This window comes from Pithys albifrons, chromosome 2 (genome assembly GCF_047495875.1).
Source record: "Pithys albifrons albifrons isolate INPA30051 chromosome 2, PitAlb_v1, whole genome shotgun sequence".
NCBI classification, from domain to species: domain Eukaryota; kingdom Metazoa; phylum Chordata; class Aves; order Passeriformes; family Thamnophilidae; genus Pithys; species Pithys albifrons.
Genome location: NC_092459.1, coordinates 36,177,018 through 36,201,581, shown reverse-complemented (window position 1 = coordinate 36,201,581; position 24,564 = coordinate 36,177,018). Strand labels below are relative to the sequence as shown.

At 41.2% G+C, this 24,564-nt stretch overlaps 1 protein-coding gene across 7 annotated transcripts in view; it reads left to right on the top strand.

Annotated features, from left to right (window-relative positions):
• Positions 1 to 24,564, top strand: part of BACH2 (BTB domain and CNC homolog 2) — a 190,885-nt gene that overhangs the window by 77,749 nt on the left and 88,572 nt on the right. For 6 of the 7 annotated variants that reach the window (XM_071548767.1, XM_071548761.1, XM_071548762.1 and 3 more), the window contains one exon: positions 8,780 to 8,888. The gene's annotated coding sequence lies outside the window, so the exon portion shown is untranslated. The remainder of the gene's footprint in view (positions 1 to 8,779; positions 8,889 to 24,564) is intronic. The other variant, XM_071548765.1, reaches the window with a different exon arrangement.

Below are 24,564 nucleotides of genomic sequence, written 5' to 3'. Positions count from 1 at the left end.
CCTTCAGATGGCCACTGCCACAAGCTGCTTGGGAGCATTGACTGCCAGGCCAGAGCTTACTAGGGACAGAAAGCAGGGATGATTCAGGTGAGGCAGCCAAACCTGCATTTTAAATGCAGTTTATAGTCAGGACATCAGAGTGCCTTTGTCGCCTGAGTCTGCAGATACAAACATGCAGCTCGCTGTCAATAACTATCCTTACATATTTCGACACCAGTTCCAATAGGACCAAACTGTTAGAAACAGGGATGCCAATTAGAGAGCTGTATTTTCTTCCTCCCAAATGGGAATCCCTCTGCCATGTCCTTCTGCTCTGTGTGCAGCCTCCTTGGGTGAAGGACAGGCAACAAAGTTCGCAGACTCGAGAGGTTGACCTGTAATAGTGAAATGCTGAGGGAGATTGGAAAAGAGTCATAGAATTTTAGATTCATTTAGGTTGGAAAAGAACTTTTAAGATCATCAAGCCACCCTGTTAACCCAGCACTTCCAAGTCCAGCACTAAGTTGGACAGCAAATGCATCACTGGGTGCTGTATGTTGTATGGGAAGGTGCAAGATGGTTTCTATAGCATGTAGTCTCAGCCATCAGTGTGATTCAGTTGTGCTGTTGCCATCTAGGACAGGTCTGCAATTCTTGGGAACTAGGGCAGATAAAGCCTTATCATCCCTGCTACCTTCCCTTGCCAGGCAACATGTGTGCTGTACACAGCACCAGTGTGGGTTCAAGCTGAAGGGAAACTTCATTATGTTTGACAGTGCCTTTTTAGCTGAAGCACTGCCACAATTGGCATGACAGCAGTGAATCCCAAAATTGGTTGATTGCCGAGAGAGACTGTGAAGACAGACATGAAGGATAAAAAGAATTAAATGCTTAATTAATGGGTTTATACTTCCTATTTCTTGGAGCATTACTATTTTTCCTCTCTCCTGTTTTGTTTACTTTAAGGTACCATATGTTCCACTCAAAGCTGTGTAGAAATTTGGTAAAGAAACCTGTACGTCAGGGTTAAGAGGGTTCTGAATTAGGTGATCTACTAATTGAATACTGAACATTTTAAATAGGAAAGAGGTTATTTGGCCAATATTTTATATATTAATGGTGGCTCCTATAAAACTGAGTAGTTACTCCCAATCCTAAGAGACTTAAGTTTCATCTTCTCATGGCAGAAGTTCTCTCCTGTTTTCATGTACTCCTGGTAACATTTTTCATTAAAATTCTAGTTACGAATGTCAACATTCTTTGGTGTCTCCTTCTGTTAGTTCCTTGCTTCCCACATGCTGCTTTATGTGAAAGTCTTTGTGAGTTTCTTAAAGGAGTAAAATCCTTCATGGTAATGGAGATGCTAACATGCATGACAGCTCTTACCCATCCAAAAATGGCAGCAATTGACTTGTAGTCTTTCATATAAACTGATTTTTCACTCAAAAGTTTTCACTTGGAGAAGGTAGCTATTAATTACTTATCTCTCCATGTTTCAATATGTCACCATCTCGTTAAATAGCTCCCTTGTCTATTTCTTTCTGAAACTATAAAGCACTCTTTTCAGCAGAAGAAGCTCGATGACATCTTGACACTTTCCTAATGTTTTCAAATCCTGGCGGGTTTGAGTGAATTATTGGATGTATTTGAACTTCAGATTCAGGGCTTGTAAATATGCACAGATTAAAGCTAAAAAGGTTGACAAAAATGTACTTGCAGTTGGGTGTGCTAGGTTTGGCATAGTTATTTTTGGCAGCACAAGCCTAATCAAGCCCAGGAACTCGAGTGTTCATAAATCTGTTGTGATACTGATAGTTGTCTTGTATTACAGTAGTTAGTACTACCACCACTATTATTAGACTGGACCCTAGGGAAATGCAAAGAAAAGTGCAAGTCTCACCCACAGTGTTTTGGTACTAAGCAAGCCAAGCACTTGAAGAAGATCCTTATCTTTGCTTAGCAGATGGAGAGTGAGGGGAATGTATGAGACCAAGGTGCTGAAGAGGTCTCATCTTCCAAATGTTAGTTCAGAGCCTTAATGCAGAATGGCTCAGCTTTCACAGGTACACTGCTTTTCTGTTTCCAAACAGCAGTGCTGCTACCCACGAGAGACCTGGAAAGAGGAGTGGTGGTCCAAGTTTTTGAAAGATTGGTGAAACCTTCAGCCATGGTTTTATTTAAGGAAAGGATTTTTTAGTGACATTAGAACTCTGTGCACGTAGGTAGCCTTTAAGCAAAGAAAGCAAGTAGGTGGCACCACTTTTGCTACTTCTTCTGCCACTTCACTTTCTGAGGAGAATGCTTCTAAGGACTCCTACCATACCAACATCTCCTGGTGAGCACTGTTAACTGCCTCTATTCAGGAAACGATTGGATCAATAGGTGTCTGGTTCATAAGTTTCACCTACTCATCTTGTTTTCTATTAATAACTTTATGTTTTAATCCTGTAAGGATATTGTGCCATGCATCTGTCTGTTTGGAGAGTTAATCCTATGGCGGTAGGCATCTGTTTCAAGAGCAGCCTAGACAAAGCCCAGTCTGTTCAAGTGCTAGCCCTCTGGTATTGTGTGTAGTGGGTTAAATCACCAGTATTAGTGTAGTGTAGGAGTTCAAAAAGGAAAAATGTTATTTGCAGCGTCAACTCATTAAAAGTATTCTGTACGGATTTTTCCAAAAGAATAAGCAGCCCAAGCACACTGGGCCCTGTGCCAGGGTATGTAATAGCCTTGCACGACACCAGTTGGATAAAAGGCAGCTTTTTCTGGTTTTTTAAGTATTCCTTTAAAAAAATAAAAAAGGTTTGTGTACAGAAGTAGCAAATTAATTCAGTCCTATCAGAAAGTAGGTCAGTGACTGACCTCCCGATAGCATGAGGCAGCAGTTTCAAGCAGAAGTGACAGCTCAGCAGCATGAACCCTCTATGTCTCCAGGAAACTTGTTTTGACAAATGTAAACACATTATATCCTGTATTCCTCTTGCTTATTTATTTTTTTGCTGCTGCATTAGAAACCACAAGCTGTCACTCTCCATCCCCTTTCTTCACCCTTTCTGGTCCCCAAAGGGAAATGCCTTGTAATGTAGCTAATAATTTTTGCAGGGCTGCGTAATGAGTAACATTCCAGCAGGGTCAGGGTTTTTTTATGACAGATGAAGTTAGGCACTGTAAACCAGACTTGACTAAAATCCAAACCAAAGTCTTTTCCAATGGTAAGAGAAGTGAGTGGGAAGATAGGAACTGGATTAATTTAGGATCCTTGTGTCCTAGTCTTGCTTTTCTTTTGTGCTGATTGAAATTTTTGTGTATATTCACGTCTCTTCAACATTTACATTGCCAGTTGCTGAACAGACAATGCTTTGAACATGTCCTCACTGTGGCCCAGCAGCTCCTGAAACTGGGATGCTTTTGTATTTTAGGAAGTACCAAAGCATATATAAATGGGGTGATGGCTCCTTGAACACTCCGTAAAAACTAGTTGGCTTAGAGGCCATGGGAATATGTTAATCTTTCATTGAGTTGTCATTACCAGCATGTATTAAAGGTGGATTGTATACTACTAGTTAACTACTTTGACTGGTACTTTTCCTGCAGTGATTTCTCCTGTGGAAATCACTGTGAATCAAAAGGTCAAGCAAGATTTCCAGCAGTCTTTTTTTCCTTGCTTGTAACTGGGTTGCACACACAAGATAGTACTACATGGAGTAGATAGAAGGATTCTAGAGTGTACTAACTGCATGGCTCAATTTAAAGATTTTTACTCACCATCTCATAAAATTTGACATGATTTTCTTCATTACCTCATTGTCTTTTTGGCCTAAGGTTGCTCAAAAATATTCAGAGAATACTACGGTTATTTATAGAGATATTGTACAAAGAGTGATTTTTTTGCCCTGTGACAGATAAACCTCTAGAGCCCTTCAGCTGTACATTGCCGTATAACTGAATTTTTAAGTTCATTTGTTTATAAGTATTACACTACATTAAAAGCTGGGTGATGTTATCTCAGATAGAAGTAGAGATTTGATTTGTGAGGATAGGAATTTATTTTTTAAAAACCAAATGCTTCTGGCTTTAGTAAAGGTTTGATCTGAGTAGACACAAATCAAGCAAAGAAATCAGGTGGATTTATTTAACAAAATTGGCTATGAGAAGCCGGAGAAGAAGAAAGTCTTGCCTCAATGAATTACATGTTTCTGTGCTAATGCTATAGATAATACTGGCATTAATTGTTGCACACCATAAGATGGATGTCATGCTAAGAAAGTAGTGAAAAATACACTAGTATGTACAGTTAAAAAAAAAGTAAAGCAAAGGAGAAGGATGCCCATGTGCATGTCTATGAGTACACTTGTGTGCACAGAAGGCAGTTCCCAATCTGCCTCCTGAGAGATCCTTGCGCTTGCTTTCTGATGAAGTGTCACAGGGGGACACAGATGCCAGCTTTCAAGTCATTACACTCTTCACAGGGCCACTAAGTTTCCTCTGCTTGAAAGGGCTGGAAGTACAAAGAGTGCTCCAGAAAGGCAAAGATCTAATGCCTTTTCCCACTGTTTCATGCTTTCAGAAATACTGCTTCCTCTTGCTCCTTCCTGCACAGGGAGAGTCGAGTCAGGAAGGGAACATCATCTTTAGACCTCTGAGATTATCAAGTCCAACCATTAACCCAGCACTGCAAAGTCCACCACTAAACCACGTTCGTAAGCGCCACATCTACATCTCTTTTAAAATACTTTCAGTTCAAGGCAATTTGAGCATCTCAGCCCTTTCTTAAGGTTTAAGAACTGGAACCACTTTTGAAGTGTGTCCCCCTCTCCAGGTGGAAAGGTAGGAGGTTTCCTCGCACCCCCAAATGCTCACAGAAGGTCCTGCCAGGCAGGCCAGTTAAGCTGCTTTCCTGTTGCTCATGGGTGGCAGACCTTTGTGTGACAGAGATGATATGGTGACCTTTGCAGCACTGTGAAAATGGGCATGGAGCAGAGACAGGAATCTTACCCATGGTGTAGGTAGTCACTGTGTGCTGCTGGTCTTGGGAGAGAAGAGGCTCTCCCCTCTTAAACCCCAGCAGCTCTGAAGTCTTTGTGTTAGCATCCTGTCTTACTAGTTGGAAGAGCGGCTCCAGCAGCATAAGAAAGCTGCAATCCTCCTTTTCTTTTTAATTTCTCTCAGTGAGTTTGTTTCACACAGTCTGCATACCATGTAAGCAGAGTTCCCCAGTGCATATTCAGTGTATATATATATATTCAATACATGTGTTTACCCCTTCAATTGAGTGTGTGCATCATCAAGGAGCAGGACAGCTTCAGACATTTCCTGTTGCTTTTGAAGTATTGGTGGCAGCTTGCTGGAACAAATGTCATCTTTATGGCTTTCTTCTGATGCCCTGCATAGAGCAGCTTGAGGGAGCATGACTGTGTCATCAGCCAAGACTCTGCCATCCTCCTCATCCTGAAATGTGGAGGGCAGAGCAAAGAGGTGTGACATAGGGAGACCACAGCAGATGCTCGGGCTGTGTTGCCCCAATACTGAACCTTCCTCCTCTGGCCCTAAATTGGTTAGAGCAAGCACAAGCTCACACAAGGGACTTGGCAAAAACAGCCCTTCTGCTTGTAGGTGGTTTCTTCACACTCACAAGTTGGTTCCATCAGGAAAAAACTTTTCACATGTAAACAGATACTTTGTCTCAAAACCCCTCCCAAAAATAAACAAATAAAAATAAAGCACAAAAACCTTCAGAAAACCCCAAGTCCCACTTTTTTCCTCATAGTATTATTCACCGGATTCGTGGGGATATTCTGGGCTTTTTCCATCCCAAAGAACTAGGGGAGTTTAAGTTCCTTATATTCCCTTCTATACAGCAGAAAAGCAAAAATACACAGGAGAGATCATAGTTTGGGCAGTTGAGATAACTTACAGTAAAATTTAAGATTTTGTTAGTTTTCTTCCAGAGTGGAGGAGAATCATTGTTACCTTCTAGGTAAATAGACAGCTGAAGTTTTTGACTTAATAGTTGAATCATTTTTATTTCACCCTCATTGACTCTTGGACTGAATCCAGTGAAATAATGCATTTCATGTGACACACTGAAAATATTTATAAATTTTTGTCACTTCCAGGGAGGAAGGTAGTAGTTGTCACTTTATTGCTTTTCTGAATGTACAGCAGTCTGAGCTAATTAAGCATGGATGCTAACATTCCAGTTGGCAGCACAAGGCAGTGTCCTTCTTGACTGTATCAATGTAAATGTGCTTTGCTTCCATTATATCTATCTGAGAGTATGTAATTTGCCAGAGTAACATCTCAGATGATGAAGAAACTCTGTACAGGGTGTGTGAGGTGAAGAGGCCGTATGAAATGTCATGTCCCCCCTTAATGTTTTGCAGGAGCTCTTTTTGTTTGATGTAACGTATTGTAGATTTTGTAAAGACGTTTGGTGGGTCATTCTTGCACTGATGCAGGCATGGGGCAGGTGGTTTGGTTCTACAGAGGTACAACATTGCCTCTCTTCAGGACTTTGAAACCACTCAAAGCATCTTTACTTTGTACAAGTGTTAAAGGGAAAAAAGTGAGAATTAATTCCTTGTATTGCCAACCAATTTCCTGAGTGAATTTACTCTACATTCTTGTGTGGTCTGTGCTCCGAGATTTGGTGGATCTTAGGGGAGAGGTACTGGAAGTCCAGGTCAGTGGTGCACAATGTAAACCAGTGGGTTTTAAGTGCTTCTCATGAAGCCCATTTGGCAGGTGCTGTGAGTGCTCATTTTGGTTGGCTTTGTTTCTTTACCTGGATTTAGGCTAGTATGGGGCTAACATTTTAGGTTTGCATCACCACTGAAATACTGCTCATGTCAGCTGGAAACACCTTTATGTCCATTACTGATTCCAGGGTGTAAGCTGGACAGATTATTTATCCTGCCCCAAGGAAGAAGAGAAAGAGTTAAAATTTAAGAGCTGCCACTGGTGGTCATGAGTGCTGACTAACACTTACTATCTTGAGTACACGAAAATCAATTTGGACCTTGTCTGATGAATGCCACTGCTGGGTAGTTGGGGGTTTTTTCCATATAGAGCTACATATGAGAATTGAGAAATAAAGGCATTCGCTTAAGATAACACTGTGTGACAGCTAAGAACAATTAAAACTCTTACTTGTAGCTATATTTTTTCCTTCCTTTCTACGGTAGGAAGGTGGTGTCTGCAGCTCTGAGGGGTTGATACAGGCTATTTGTCACTGCTGTGATCTTATCTAGAACAAGTATCATGCAAGGTTATTTATTTTACAGCCTTTTCTCATAGTTTTGCACAACACACAGATCTTGGTAAATGGGAAAGGATTTTTTTTCTTACTAGAGTCTTTTTGGCAATAAACACATGCCTAACTGTAAGAGAAAAAACTCACAACCAAGCTTGTTTTGTGAAGCCCAAACATTTGTGAAGCTTACAAACCCTCAAACTTTGCATAATGTGCCCATCCCTGGTCTCAAACATGAAGTGGCAGAAGAGGGAAGTGTTACTTTTTTTAACCAACAACTTATGACTGTGTCAACACATGACAATTTGTCAAAGCTTGCTGTAGCGGTACTGTAAATTAATTTTTAGCATCAGTTGTGAGTGGTAAACACTTTGTGCGGTGTGAACAGCTCTTAAGTACAGTGTGAGTTGTCAGCAGCTTGTGAGCTACCCTAAAATAAAAATAAAAAAAAAATACACGAGGGAGGGAAGGATGCAAGCTCGTTTACTAGTACAAAATGGATCTGAGTCTGCAAAAATTCAACATATGTTGGTATATTTTTTCTCCTCCATACCAGTCAGCTCAACATTGAAAACTTGTTTTTTCCATTATTAAAAATCACCTGCAAAGTTGGAAAATCACAACTCTTCATTCTGTGCACCAAGCAGTGCCTGATAGCAAACATCTTTCTCAGGCTCATGGCTCAATGAAATAGAGCCCTCTCTTTGCTCTTGGGTTTTGCCTTTGCTTGCTTGCTTTAAAAACAGAATGTGTCCCACAAATGCAAGCATGGTCCTTTGTTGAGAAGCCTCAAATCAACCACATAAAATGCTTGGAAAAAAAATAAGATGGCAGCCCAAGGGGAAATGATGAGCTCTGAATGTTCTGTCTTCCTCACCTGTCCCCCTGCTGTTTATCCTTGCCTGTCCCAGCTGCTGTGGTGGACCTGGCAGTGATGGTTTGTACAGTGGGAGTTGACATGATGGAAGAAAATTATTTGGTATAAAAAGATGAGGAATATGTATTGTAGAAAACAACTTTTCAGATACAAACCTATTTAAACCTGTCACTTTAGCAGAACAAGCAGTAATAACCTCCCAACCTAACAGTGACTGTTAAGTTGAACATTAATTCACTCAGTCGTTGAATTGCTAACATGTCTACAACTTACAAGTGAACACCCACTCAAGAGAGAGAAAATAGAAGTTGGTGCCTGGAATTCCTGGCCTTGCTGAAATCACCTACATTTTTTTGGCACTAATTCATCTTATGTTTCCTCCAAATGTTTTAAGTAGAACTAGATGAGAAAAACAGCTGTGCACGTTTGTTTGCTGCTTTGATAAACTCAGTACAGAGCTTTTTTCTCAGGCACAGTCGCTCTTGGATTATACACTGTAGGTTGGCTTTGGCTGTGCCTTGGGGCTTGTTCCTGTGAGCAGGCAGCACATGTGAATTTGGTATAAGAACTTTATTGAGACCTACTAAAGCTAGTTTTAACCATTCTATAAAGAGAAAGGTGACTTTATTTGTGTATTTGCTCATAAAAAATTTTGGTTATATTTCCTTTTCTAGATACAACTGTAGGTGCTGCCTGTATGAAAGAGCTGAGCCACACCATCCACTAAACTGTCTAGAGCAGCAGTTGACTTGCTTGGAAATCGCTTCCAGGACTGTGTTGTAAGTAAGTATTTTTGCAAAAGCAGCATCAAATGGTTTCTTCAGTTTTGAGGTGGTTTTGAGATGTTTTGGTTGTTCCTTATAATTTCATAGTTTAACATCTAGTAGACTCTAGCAGTGCATGTGGGAACTCCAGCACTTCCATGTCTGAAGCATACAGCTAAAGCTCTTTAAAAGTTTTTTGCTGACTTACTCTATAACTCCTGAGCATAGCACCTGAACCCATCTGAGAACATGCAGTTATATATAAGCCTGCAAAGAAATTTGGCCAACTGCATGCTGATCTATTTTGTCATTAACTTGCATACATGTTTTTTGATTGTTCATCCCTGCCTGCATTTTCACACTTCAGCATTTTAGCTATGCTGGTGTAGCCCTGCTAGGGCAAGTGCTTTGCTGAGATTTTCATAAACCCTGATCTGCCTAACTCAGTTTGAAATGGTCTGCGACTGGTTGTCGTTTCTGATCTAAAAAGAGCACTGGTTTGTCTCTTTAGACATGCAGGGGGGTATGGCTAAGGAACTCCAATAGGCTGTGAATGGAGGTGAATTTGTCAGCTGCATCTGTTTCCGTGATCGTGGAATCATAGAATACCCTGAGTTGGAAAGGGACCCACAAGGATTATTGAGATCATCCTAGTGATGAGTGAGTCTCAATGAAAAGGGCCCTATTTCAGGTTACAAGCCAATTGCATTGAATATGACATTGAGAAAGTGTTTACATTTAGAATGAATAACATCATCCTAGAAAACTTCAAGATGTACACAAAGAAAACCTCATCATGCTATTTATACAGTTCCTTTTGAAAGCATAATCCATTTGGGAATGTTTGTGACCTGAAGTTTTATACCTTTATTTCTTTTTATATTGCCTTCATTTTTTCATTGCTGCAGGTTATGAGAAGTATGATATGACAAGAATATATGACATAAGTGCATTTTCCTTGAAATGACCTCTGATAACATGGTCACTTGAGAGAGCAGTGGTGGGAGAGTTAGTGACTCAGAGTTCAAATCACTTAGTTAAGCATATTATGCAGGCTGCTCACACACCTCAGCACCTTGCCAAATACTCCCTACAGTTGACATTTGCTGAACATAAACTAAGTTTTTATATCATCTATCTATCTATCTATCTATCTATCTATCTATCTATCTATCTATCTATCTATCTATCTATCTATCTATCCTAATTTCATCACCAAGTCCTTCAAATCCAGCAGTTGAGTCAGTTTTTGCAATAGGTTTTTTCTTTGAGTATCTTTGTTCTTTGTGGTCAGCTGTGATCACTCTCTAGCTGAGGTTGTGTTCTTTGGCTCAACTCTGCCAGCGGTTACCTGCTCAATACACTAACTGCTGTTTTGTCCTTGCTCTGTGCCTGCTGAACCTGGGAGGCACTCAGCCCAGTTATGCATGGGTCAAGGCGAATGACATGGAAGAAGGACCCAGTTGCTCTCAGTGATGGGACAATTCAGCTATGGGAAATGGGCAGGGAACAAGTGAGGGAATTGCGTGGGAGAAATTAGGATTTCGAAAAGTCTAAATTCTAACAGTTTTATAATTAGAAATTTAGAACAAGGCATAATGTTTGTTTTCAGTATCATGCCTGTAAATAGTCTGTCTACTTCTGGAACTTACGTCTTGACCCAAGCCACTGTTACTTTCATAGAATCATAAAATCATTTAAAATCATAAAAACAAGAGTTGTTTACTGCATGCTACTGAGGCAATCTCAGTTATACCAGTTCCTCGAAGGATTCACTCATGGTTTTCTGCCTCATGGCCTTTCAATTTAACTGTATTAGTCTGCTTAATGGTGCCAGAAGGCTACATATTGGCTCTCTATTAAGCCTCAAACAGTAGATGTGTGCTTTTAAATAGTTAAATAAACGTTAATTATGATTCACAAATAGTTTTCCCTCAACTATTAAGTAATATCAAACACTGAATTTTTCAATCAGTAATTGTTTTTCCAGCTGCTGAGTGGGACCAAGTATTCAGTATTTTTAGAGTTATTTTTGCAGCTGTTCAGTTGCTTTAAGCATAAACGTCTTTTGTTATTTTGCAGGGCTTGAAAGCCTTGGATGCACAATGGACACAAAAAGCCTGTAGTGGGAGTGGAATGATGACAGTCTTCTAATGCACCTTGGTTAGCTGTGGATAGTTTGGGCCACATACAGATAAGCTGAAAACAGCACATTGGGCACTTTTGAAAGTTTGTGGGTTTGCAGCATTTTCTCACAGAAGTCTGGAGTATTTTTCTTTCTCATTGTGCTAGTTATCATACAGGTGGAAATGAGTTATTTTTTCCCTTTCAAGATCTTGAGACTTTCTGTGAGGGATTCAAATTATGTGAATTATTTCATGAAAGAGTAGTTTGAGTCGTTGCACCTTCTTACAAATAGTATAATACCACAGGATTTTGTCTTAGAAGTACATACTATGTGCCTCTCACAGGAAAATTAAAAAAAAATTCAAATATCAATTAAACCACAGATCATGATGATAGTGAAAGAGACATTGTTCTCACCCACCATGACAACTACCCTGGCAGTGAGCACATGGCTCACATTTTCCCAGTGATTCATTAGCTAAGCCAGTAAAACATCCTAGGCAGTCTGATGCCGTGGCTTACTGGTTGCTGTTCTTCAGATAATTATCTTCAGATAATTGCTCATGTCAGTGTGATGCATAGCAGCATCAGAACATTCACTTTGGAACTTACCTTTTTTATGCATCTCTTTTCTCTGGTTTTCCCACCAGATCTGCTCTGCTGCCTCACAGTGCTGCTGTTTGCATAAGCAGTTGCTGTAATTCTGTGAAGCTATGAATAAGCCATCTACTTCTAAATATCACTGGTGTGTTTTGATGAAGCCATAGTCATGAGCACAGGATGCACAAAGGACACTAAACACTGAGCGCTAGGGAGAGGATGATGTTGGTGGGGGAAAAGACCAAATAGTGAAGGGTAAATTCTGTTTAACATTCAGTTGTGTTGGGTTTTTAAGCCAAAACAAGAAAGAAGCAAAATAAAAAGCTTTCACAAAGCAGAAGTGTAAGTGAAATGAAACGTAGTGACTAGACAAATGAAAAAAAAATGTTCATTATAAACCCCACCAAACTTAAATCACAAAGTCCCAGAAGAAGCAGTAATCTATCAGCCACCCATCTATCAGCTTGGACTGGGCACCCAGCTGGAACTCATGGTCTGGGTTCAGTTCCCTGCCTTGGTCACAGGTTTCCTGTGTGCTCTCGGGCAACCTCTTCTGTCAGACCTATGACTGACTTCTTCATATGTGCGGTGGAGATCATCATCCTCACATTCATTGTGAGGACGAAGCCTACTGATATTTCTGATAGACACGGATGTTGTGATGGGAAAGGCCACCCCAGAGACTAGAGCAAGAGGGTGTCCTTCCTCAAAGGGGATAATCACCCATACTGCTTGCATTTCCATGTTGAAAAGTAGAGGAAATTCTTTCCAGATCTAAAAAGGATTGATTTTTTTTCCAACTCTTTCAGACCTATTTCTTGTGGAGTTTGGCTGCCCCAGTGCAGCAGCAGGCATGTGGAATATACCCTGTCTCTCACCTTTCTCCTGTCAGTCTGTCTGCTTATGGCTTTGAGTCATTCCAGTCTGCTCAACATGAACACCCTGCACAACCCAACAGGATCAAAAACACAGCTTCTGTTGTCTCCCAAGTTACGTGGAGATCTCCTATCATGTAAATGCAGCTGTGTGTATGAAAGAAACCAAAGAGTGCTTGAGGCTGGTCAGAGGCTTACCAAAAGCAACCCTAGCAGTGGTGCAAGGCAGTGGGACATCACACTCACGGTTCCCTGGTAAAGTGTGTGCTGGCACAGTGTGGCTGCTAAGGATGTCCTCGTAGCCTTCAGCCCCTCTGCTCCTCCACTCAGTCCCCAATAGGCAAATATTCATTTAAGGGATTTTTGTATACTCTCACTTGGTGCTGATGCTAATTCTGAGGAAGGAATCAGAAATGGCAAGTCACATGCCTTTTAATGTGTCCTTTTATCTCCTTTGGGTTGGTAGTTAAACTTTTCTCACTCCTTACAGGAGTTATTTTTCTCTAAGAGCATGTGGAGCCCCATACACTTTTTCTTCTCCAAACATTAGTAGTACCCTTCTCCTGACAGTGATAAGATCTTGAAAGTACAGACAGGTTTGTATTCAAACCAGAGCCATGTTTTGTGTTCTGTTTGATTCCGGTACAACAACTCTTGCTGTTTCCTGTCCACCCACCTTCTTTACTGCCTTCCTCTTTTTTTTTTTTTTGGTATTGCTTTCATAAACCTTCATTTGACCTGACCATTGACTTTCTCTTGAGCTGCCAGGGTTAATTAGCAATCCTCCTCTTTAAGACTTGTGTAGTCCTCCCATCCCTTAGTGTATTTCAGTCCTCCTCCCGTGGCCACAGAAACACTTCCTTAGTCTTACCCTGAGATCCATACTCTCCTGGATTGTTTTCTGCCACTGATACTCTTTATCCTGACCCTACCATAAGAAGTTTCTTCTTTTCATGACTTATGTTTGAAAGGATGCAGAAGTATCTTTTCCCTCCCAGAACTTCCCTCCTCTACTTGTTCCTTATTCTTGAAGGGCTGCCAGCCTTTGTCTTGGGTAGGTTGACTTTTCTTCAGTAACTCTCTCATCAAGTTACTTTCCTGTTCATTTTTCCCCATTTCTCTGCACTCATTTTCCTTCTTCTCCTCATTGATAAAACAGTTTGGTTTGAACTGGTTCTAGTTTCTCATTTGGATGCAGCTTGATGGCACCACACAACAGTCTAAATTCTAAGCCTGTGTACTGAGTGAGGGGCAACCCTATCTCTGGCCATGGCCAGGAGGGAATGTCCGTGGAGAGTGTGTGAGAAGTCAGAAAACAGGCGTCAGTAGTGCCAGTGGCAGGCCTGTGATTTAGAGGAACTCTCCAGAAGCCTTGGTGAATTCAGAAGCAACCCCATTGATTTTGGTTGAGTCACTGCCATTTTAAAATAGAGAGCCCACTTCTCCCCTGTAGACACAGTGCAGCTCTGGGTTGACTGCCATGTCTAATCTAAACTTCTAAGTATGAGGTCTTCTCAGTACAGGAAAAGCAACTTCTCACTCCTTCCAAGGCTGGTCAGCTCAGAGTCCCTTGCCATGTGAGAACACAGACAGTTTGAGATGTGGTGCTGTTGAAACTGAATGTCCCCTTTCTGCCTGCAGTGCTTGTCCATTTTCCCAACTGGTGAAACTGAAAATTCATTCTGCTTACAGCTCTGAAGGACTGATGCCTGAAAATACAGCAACCGCTTAGTTGTCCATTGCTGTTTCAACCCTGTGCCCAAGGTACAAGTAATGAGTTATTGAGCTAATTTAGTTCTATACAGAAGTGATGTTCATCCTGCAAATCAGGAAGGCTATTTAACACAGTGTAATTGACTTCAGCTGTAAGATTCAATGCACTTATCTAGGATTATAGTTCAATAAAGTCTCATTGTGCTGAGAGCGACAGAAATTGTAGAAAACATGGGGACTGTTTTCCGCCTTTCCCATGGACAAGCTGAGCTGCGTATCTTCTGATCCTTATGGTTGGGGTTACGCTGCTGCGTGACTTGCACATTGGCAGGACCAGCTTGAGATGCCACCATTTGGCATGGGGAGGTGAAGCCAAGGGGATGAAACAATGGGTGACCTTCTTCAGTCAGTTTTACATGAGTGACTCTCTCATTTCCGTGTACTCTGCCAGTGTCGGGCAGGGGAAATGGGAAGTAAGCTATGTCTAGTTTCATTATGATGGTGATGATAACAGGATCCATGAGGTATGTGAGATTAAAAGCCCTATAACATTGCAGGTCAGATCATTAACAGAGGACGAGACCTGAAATTAGTTCAGTGCCTAAATATCATTTTGTCTTGCCTCATCCAGTGTAGAAAGGAAACCTAATATTTATTTTGTATTTTATCTCACTATTTATGCAGTAGGAAACTGTCTTAAGCCAATGTCTATATAGAAACAGTTGCTGGCCATCATGCATTGGCTGTGTGCTGCAATTGTGGGGAGTCTTTTTGCCCAAGTATTCACTGATGAGTTTTAATCAGTCACTAAACAAATGGGAAAGCATTAGATACAATTTTTTGCTTGCAGAGCTTCAGGGAAAAGTACAGACTTTTTCAGTCGGATGAGAGCACTGGCACAGGTAATGAATAATTTGGGATGATGGCTGAGCAGACAGTGTGGAAAGTGTCCTTTTGACACACATGAGGCACAAACTTTGTTACTCTTTCTTCATAGAAAGACATCCCAAACAACAACTCTTGACGAATGTGAGCTTGTGTAATTGGGACTGCTTGCCTACCACCATGCTTATTTTCTCCATTATTTCTTCCCACTATTAATTATCTTATTGCAAGCAGGAAAGGAAAAATGTACTTTCAGACAAACAGTTATGGCTGGTTTCAGTTCACTGACTTATTAAGCAATAAAATATATGACATTACTAGCTACAACACGTGCTGTACTAATCATTCTCTGTGCAACTGCCTATTTTTTACATGATTTTAAACAAATGCCAGGACTATAGGGAGTAATAAAACAAGATAATAACAGCAGAACAGGCAGGTTTTGTGGTACAACTTAAAACCAAACCAAAACAAAACCTCAAAAGTAATGAGAACTGTAAAAAGAGGCTCTTTCCGTGTGGCAAAATTAAGCTGTAATTACTGAGTGCAGAAAACATCTTTCTTACAGGAATGAGCAGCGAGAGTGGATCGTGCTGAATGTCTCTAAAACTGCTGCAGTCGCAGTTTGAGAGCAGAGAAAAGAGATTGCTGAGAAAATTTTTTTTCTGGTTATGGAGTTGGCTTTGCTTCTGGCTGAATGATTGCTGGTTCTTACTATTGCTTTGTGTGATAGTTAACTGGGGTGGTGACAATACTGATATTAAACTTCTGTTTTCAGATGATGTGAAGCTGAAGAAGGAATTCATGTCATGCCTAAGTTTTCAATTTGAGTTGAGCTGTCAGAGAGAAAGAGACAGACATTTGAAATGCAGTCTTTACTGTTTTGGTTAACATTATGAGGTGATGAACCCTGCCTTGCTTTGCTTCCCACACCTTTATTTTTTTCATCGTGACATTCAAAAGTTGCTGCAAAATTAAGTAAAAAGCAAGTGCAAGGGGCATTTCAAAGTTTAGCCACTTAGCATGCATCAAAGCACTAATGTATGTATGTATGTGCACAACCTGCTGGTATGTAGCACCAAGTGGCAAGTGGTTTGTCACTACCGGCAATGCTTTCACGAAGCCAAATAGGATTCTTTTGCTTGCTGGCTTGAGAAGAGTGCAAAGTGCTTTTAATTCCCATATAGTTTTTCTCTGCTTCCCCTGTCTTCGTACTGCCCACCTTGTACCTTGAAATAATAAAGCTTCAAAAAGTTTATGAAAGTTGTGGTCCAGAAGCATGTGGTCTCTTAAGTCAGGAAGATAAAACTAGTGATACCTAAGTGCAATGTCTTCTCAAATCTGGGCAAAATAGTGTTTTACCTCATATTTTGGGAGTGTAACTGTCCATTTCTCTCTAAGGGGAGAGAAATTTTACCTCTGAAGGAGGTTGTTGTTCAGAAAAATACAAGATTCCCTAAAAATGTTGCAAAATTGACTATACTCACTGGATTCTGTACTGAGCAGAACTTTATATATATATTTTTTTTTTAATATATACATATGTGCTTCTGGACATTATTTCTAAATCAGTTTTAGTATTGCCATAGGTCTGTTTCATAAGTGTAGCTCTGCAGTAATTTCTTATTTCAAAAGAACTGTGTGAATTGCTTGTGTGAAGATTTTTTTGTCATTGAAAAGCAAAACTTTCATTTATACTCAGTTCTGATCCATTTGAAAGAGTACAATATTTTGCAGAGTCAGATCAGTATTAGTTTCATGTACAACTATCTGCCTCAGCTAGGGAAATAAAATCTAACATCATCTTCAGCCAGTAGATAATTTTCTTTTCCCTTTCTATGCCATTTGTTTCACCTTTTCTTCTCCACAGCTTTGGATTTTGTCTGTCTTCTCCTTTTAAAATCTACCACTGTTTTACTCTCAGTACTTAGTGTTTAGATGTATATCAAGATTCTCCTCCTATCTCCATGCCTTGTTTTTAAGAAATAGTAGCTTGGTGTGTAATCGTGAGTTACTGACCTAAGCTGAGAGTTGTGTCTCCAGCAGCACTGTTGATGTGCTCCAGCTGCTGGTGGGTGCTCAGTCTGCAGTGCCAGGCTGGAATTACTGCCAGATGAAATGCAAAAATTGGGGATCAGCAGCATGATTTCAGTGGAGCAGTTTAGGTCTAAGGATAAAAGTTAATATAGACATGGCCATTAATTTCTCACCCATCCAGGGGTGTAGTGCTAATTAACACCATATATCCACTATTAAGTGTTTCCAATATTGCCCCCTCAATCTATAAATTATTGGTTCATTTTACAGGGCTTTGCATACAGTCCTAGCCCAAACACCTGAGTGGTACCCATTAATCCTGGTGATCCTGCCCCAGTCACCTCTCCATTTTCATGCTAATGGAGTAGCCTGCTCTTCATGTTGAAGTGTCATACCTGTTTCTCCCATTGGTTTCTTTTTTCTTTTGTTACTGTGATTTTGCTCTTCCAGAGCAGATTCTCTGGCAGAAGACTCACAATATGGCAGTTTAACATCACCCTTATCCTGATAGTAGCAACCACCCTGTTTTGTGTCACCTTTTCTTCAGAAAACACCACTAGAGGCAGTTGTAACCTCGCTTGATCTTTCCCTGTTTAGAAGATGTGAAAATACTTAATGAATCATTTTGGGGAGGTGTGACCTGCGGGATGCAAACGCGTGGGAGTGTTTGTTTGTTGAAAGCATCAGAAGGGGAATCGCTCCATTATCCGAGTACCAGTGTCAAAAGGTGGGAAATCATCATGTTCTGAAGTGTAATGGAACCATGATATCTTTTCCTGGAAGGTAGTTTATTTTGGAGAACCTCACAAAGAGCGGAGAAAAATAGCACTTAAATTCCCAGGATTTCCTTTGGGGGAGAGATCCCTCAGGGGAAGGAGGGAACTGTTTTAATAATCTTTGCAGCATTTAATCCCAAGAAAGTGCAATAAAATCAGTGCTTCCACTGAGAGTTGGCAGTGTATCTTTTCCATAACAAGACCCGTTTTTAGTTTCTTTGTAGTACAGTCTGATTAACACAATATTGAGTTGACTGAGTAGAGCAAAATCTGGTTTTGACAGATGTTTCCCATGATCTGAAGAAAAAAAAAGCACTCCTGCAAGATGAAAGATGGCTTGTTTACATAAGAAATCTAGGGTTTTAATTAAAAAAAAGAAGAAAACAATGAAAATGCACAAACACAAAGCAATGTTCGGATCAGTCATTCTGATCAAGGCAGTGTCAATTATTAGGCTGTAAAGGGAACTGATGACTCAACTTAGGCACAGCGCTGTAGCAATCTCCGAATTTCGGTTTCACAACAGATTCTTTTCAGGAATGCTTTTCATTCATACCTGACGTTTAAACATGTCTCTGGGAGCGTGTATCATTTTCTGATGGAGATCTGAGAAACTGGTGTGTTCTGAGTGCTTGTGTGGAATTGGGAAAGCATTCCTGTACCTTGGTGGGTGGGACACCTGGTGGGAGAAGGGTCCTCTGACCCATTGCATTGCACACCCAGACCGTACCTCACACCACCAGTGTTGTTACCGTGGTAAATTTATAGATAAGTTCACATCAGTAAAATTGAAAAGCGCTTGGTTTCAGAAAGCGAAATGTTTTGATGAGATCCCATGCTTAGTAATTCCAGCGAGTGCACTTGCTAAAGAGGGTGAGTCAGAAATGGAAATGCAAAGCATTTCTCTGAACGGTGGCCGGAAATTAGCTTTGAAAACTGAAACAAAGCCCAGACCGCAGTTTTATCTATTCACTTAACAATTGTAGATCTGCGAAAATCCCTTTGTCTTTGGGACACATTTTGATTCCTCTCTTGCAGCGCTGGTGCAACCTTTAGGCTGGTGATCAACTGTGTCAGGACTATCTTGATATGTCTTAATGTTTTGGGTTTGAAATACCAACTTCCCTGTAAGTGGCCTCATTACCTGTGGTGCTGCTGATTTTGTCATGGCTTGGGGTGGAAGTTGGTGGAAGTATTGGGCAGGACTGGGTGTTGTAGTATATGAGTTAATGTAATATTGAGGAAGAAAAATGGAAACTGAACAGAGTCACTCAGCTGCTTATTATCTCATGCATAGATTTTATATATATATCTATATATGTATATATATGTATGGGGCTATGTGGCTGCTCTGACACTAAACACTCATTGATTTGGGGCTGACTGCTCCCTAGTTTAGCATGGAGAGGCTGTGGTGGTCACAGCCTGTCTGTTTTTAAGGAAAAACAGAGGAGAGAGCAGAAGGGGGTCATTAGTGTTTCCATGTTAGTAGTGGTGGTCTTGCTGCCAAAAAAATTAAAAATCAGCATATTGAGTGATAGATAGCAGCTCTCAGGTCCTCATCCGGCACCTTTCTTCTCTGCTGGCATCTGGGTAACTCCTGCTCATCTTGAAAGTGATTCTGGATGCTTTAGACTTGTCGCAGAGCCTTAGATAACGTAAGGACTGCTTTCTTGGCAGCTGTACTGGGGTCTGAGGCCCGGCAATGTAAATCATGGTGGAGGAGGACAAAGTAATAGATATGTTTAAGGGACTTGTAATTCCCACAGCAAGGATGGTAAAGTAGAGTTTGTTTCCAAGAGAAGGCGGTTTGGTGATTTTTCTTAATTACTGTTTACCTAAATAAATAAATAAATAATGCATATTCATGACTTTAACTACAGTAAGTTGTGTTGAAATGTTTACCTCTCCTGAGGATAATTATTAAGGGTGGGGTGTGGGGTGCAGCAATTAATAATAAAACATTTAGATGAGATTACAGACCGTTCTGATTGGAACAGTAAACATTATGCTTGAAACTAAAGCAAATAAACTAAGCTGTCTCAAATTGAAAATAATTAAGTGCTATGCTATCTGAAGAATCACACTGAACAGAGTGAAGGGGCCATGGCCTTGGTGCTCTTCAATATCCCAAGGAGGCTTCTTCAGTTTTAGAAGAATACCTGTGGAAGAAAATCCTTCCATTCCATCTGGAAAAAAACTAACACAAATATTGGCATCCACACAGATTGGTGTGGCAGATGTAACACCTGTCAGCACCACTTTGTGGCTTGGGTCCATTGATTCTTAAACCATGTATTTCACCTGTTTATATCAGTAGTAAACAAAACCTTAATTTGCATTGTGAACCTTCTCTCCCGCCATTTTGTACATGCCTTTGAATGAAATTCTTTGCTCAGCTGAGAGTTTGAAATTTAGACTCATCCTTTCATGTCTTTTGGCTATGGCTCCTTATCTAGTTAATCAGCTCAAAGAGAGCCAGTGATGTGTTCAAAGATTTCTGCGACAGCTGCATCCCATTAGGCTGAATGATTAAAAAAAACCCATAATTGTAGTTTAGCGCAGTAAATACAGATTGGTCTTTCAGTTTAACATACGGTAGCAAGCAAACTGAGCCTTTGACAAGAGACCTGCCGCTTAACCCTGTGCAAACAAAGCTGATCTGCCCCATAGCCCCACCTGCCTCCAGCTATTTCAGATCAACAGAGGAATGCAATCAAGTGACATGGTGAATCTGCCCTGTTGTGCTAGGTTGGGGATGAAAAAGAAAATAGAAGATAGGCAGAAAGTATGTAGAAGCACTGGGGTAGCTTGTGGGGGCCAGTAACCTCAAAGCTTCTCAGACAGATAGGGTGGACTCTCATTGCCCATTGACATGTCTCTTTGCAAGCTGCAGTCCTCTCTGGGCTGTTTCCTAACTTGGACGTCTTTTGGGGATGAAGGCTTCCAGACCTCGTTATCTGCACCAAACTGGTCCCTTCTAAGGTAGCATCAGAAGTGCTGGGGCGTTCGCTGGCATCTCACACGCCCTGTGTGCTGCTGGCACGTGTACCCTGGATACCCTCTCATCTAGAAACCGAAAAGTGGCTTTTCTTTGACTGGAAGTGCGGTCTGGCTATTAGATGCGGTGGAGTCTTTGCTTATGTCAGTTGCTAGTGGAAGTCCTTGCCTGTTCTCTGAAACAGAGAAAGATATCAAGGAATGAGCACTAATGGATGGGCTGCCTTGCTCCCAGCACAGATGGAGGGAATGTCCAGTTGACTTTAGTCCTTGTAAGGCATCTTCACACATACTTCTGGCTGATAAATTTCCACAGCCACATTTTGTTTCTCAGTTTTGTGGATAAACCTTTTTCCTGAAGCATCTGCCTGCCTTGCAGGATCTGTGAGTGGTGTCTGTAGCCCGGAAGATGAGAGTCCTAATGGTGGTGTAAGTTGCCCTGTCGGTCAATCTCCCCTGTTCAGAGGAGTGTGGTTTTATAAGCATGGTGAGTTTTCCCCATTGAAAGAACCTTTCTGGGTTCACCTCAGAAAGACTTCTGTGGAGCAGAGATACCTATCTTGACCTTTTATTTTCATAAGGGTTTCTGGGAGTTTCAGCTGCACACCTCCTGGCAAAGCCACGGGCAGCAAGGCAGCCAGAGCCTCAGCGGTGTTTCGCAGGTTGAGAACACATTGCACACACGGCGTGCACGGCACAGTAAACCTGATATCAGATCGCAACTAATTATCTGTGTATAAAAATTCCCCTGCTCGCTGTTTTGCCGTTAGAGGCTCGCTGGTAAGATTTATGACTCTGGCTAAAATGAAGTACCATTTCCTTTTTCTCAGCATTACTGTGTGTGGCCTCTCTGGCTTTTCTTGTTAAACAGACTTGAGTTCACTCAAGAGGGAATGTATTTTTGAAGCTCTTTCCCATCACCATTCTGCCTTTCTCTTTTTATATTTCTATAGACCACTGAAGATTACCCACAAAACATTTTCAGGTCTTTTGACTTTCACCTCTTGGTGTAGGGATGAAGCCAGAGAAGCTAAGAGGCAGCTCCTTCATGGGAGGTGCAGAATTTGCCCACTCTCAGACCCACCACAGCTTGCGCAGACTCATGGTAGCTGCGTACATCCGTCAGCATGGATTCCGTCCTCAGCATTTGATTCACAGCTATTGCATCAAACATTTATGTGAGCTAAAGGATGTGGGGAACCAGCTGTATAAGTTAGAGAAAAGTTGTGTTTCTCCTGCTGTCATGTTGCACATATATGTCCTCATTTCACAGGCTGATGAAAATGAGACCACTGACTGAACTTTCTGAACTGACAAATGCGTGTCTGACTTCACTCTGAATTGCCTGAAAATTATTTTTGAACAACACTGTAAAACAGTAAGTTTTTTTCTGAGTACAGAAGAAAAAAGGAAGCAATGTTGAGCTGCTGCCATCTCTCTCAGTTGCAGTTAGACGTAGTTATTTTTGTATTAAAGCTTGGAGGAAAACCGGTAGAAATGCCAGATAAACCTTCCCAAAATAAACATTTGTGTTAATACTTAAATATTGTTCATCTTTCACAGCATTTAGTTATCTGTTTCCCACATGCTGAACCTTATGGGAAGTTTTTGTGGTTGACTGTGGCCCGTTCTTTCATTCTGTATTTTAAATGTTTTCTCAATTTCCATTTTTTAAAAACAATCGGCAGTAAAAATCTGACTGTGATAATTGTTCAACACAGGAACGTCCTTTTGGTATGGCAGGGGAGGAGTGTTTTTTTGTGGCTCGCATGTGCTGGGGCTGGAGTCCTGGAGCATAAACCTAGTGAGCTGCATCATTCTGTGCTGCCCTGGGAAGCACCCTTATCTCAGAGACCTAGTGCTGACTATTCCAGTATCAGCTTCTGGGATGCCAGGCTCAGGGACAGCAGTTTCATCCTTGTCACTGAACCATCTCATATTCTCCTGCTTGCATGTGTGTTAACCAAAATCTCCAGCCCTTAAGGAGAAGTAAGCCAGATATCTGAAGTTTCATCAGACCTGACACAAAGTGTTAGGTTATGACTTTTGCTGTCTATTGCTTTTACTGCATGGGGCATAAATATTCATCTTATGTCATTTGATAATGCTGTTGAGGGGGCAGGGGGTGTCTTTCTCAGAGCATTTATTAACTTTCCTTTCACACCTAGCCATTCTTTCATGAGTCATACCCCCAAGATAAAATATTTTCAGTGGTGGCTTTAAGTCAAGTTTATTCCAACAAGGAAATCATTCAGGTTTTACTTGAAAATATTTACAAGTTCCTGTGGCTATACTCTTTAACTACAGCCTTATGCCTATTCTAGCCCAGCCTGGTTGATGTGTCACAGAGCTAACTGCAACCAGAGGGCAAGGAGGGGTGGAAAACTCCCCCTGTGCACATCCTTCAGCTCCTCTGAAGGTTTTCTTTGTAAGCCTAGTTGTTTGCGGGTTTTTTATGTGTAGCTCAGGAAAATCCAGTTTGCGGACTTCAGAGTGCTTCCCTGGCCAGCACAGGGCAGAGCAGCTGCCTTCCTCTGCAGCCAGAAAATGATTGTTCTCTTGATGCTTCTCCCAATTACTTCAGTCATTGTTTCTAGCCAGACTGGTTCCTCACATTGTTTTGCCATTATCTGAGAGAATAGCTCAATTTCATCTCCTCTGACTGTCAACATGGCTTGCCCAGATAGGGATGCACTGCAGAGCCAATCCTTGCAGTCCTAGCGTGGGTGCCTCCCTGTTTCTGGTCCAGACCTCCTCATTTGTGCTGGTCTTCTGCATCCCACCTCTGGGCACCAAGGAGGAAACTGCTGTGCCCTCCTGACTCCCGGTTTTGGCTGCCCCTGGGTAAAGGGTACATGTGGGCACAAGCAGCAGTGATGGATGAGCATGTTCCATCCCTTTGGAATAACCAAGCAGGTTATTATGAGGAAAATAAATGCACTGAGGGTGAAGTAGACCATGTGTCTTTTCTGACATAGGTATCAGTATTATCTTGGGTTTAATTTACAGATTTCAGGGAGACATCATGCACTAGATGTCAGGAGCACTGCAAATGCCTTCTCAGCCCCAGGCGACCCTTCAAGCAGTTGCAAGTTACAAGTGTTCCAATAAAGCTATTTCAAACAGAAATAAATATTCTTCAGCTTCACTCAAAAACACACGATATGTAAAGAAAAGACATTTTCTAATCTGTGATAGTGTTTCATGTAACAAACCAGGATCCTTAACTTCACTGGGACCAGTTTCTACATACGTTTATGTAAGAAGCATCATTGCATTACACCAAGTGAGGCACTGCTTCAGAAAAACACCAGCTCTGTTTGGACATCTGTTCTCTCTTCTCCTGATTGCAGGTATGCAGCCTTCCTTTAATTTGTTTTTTCTCCTGTCCATCTCTGAGAGAAGCTCATCAACTTCATTTTCCTTGGCCCTAATTTTACGTGCCCATGGTGAACATTGGGGTAAACAACCTACTGTGTATTTGTTGCATTTGTGTATTTGTTGCTCATCTCTGTCATTGCCTGCCCAGCTTCTCCAGTTTTTTTTAGCATTACTACATGACTTTCTGTGTCTGAAACATCTTTCATGATGACCAGAGTAATACCCAGGCACATTCATTGTGCTTTTTCACGTTTCTTGGTTTGTTCATTGCAAACTAGAGTTTACCAGTTTTCTTCCTCTT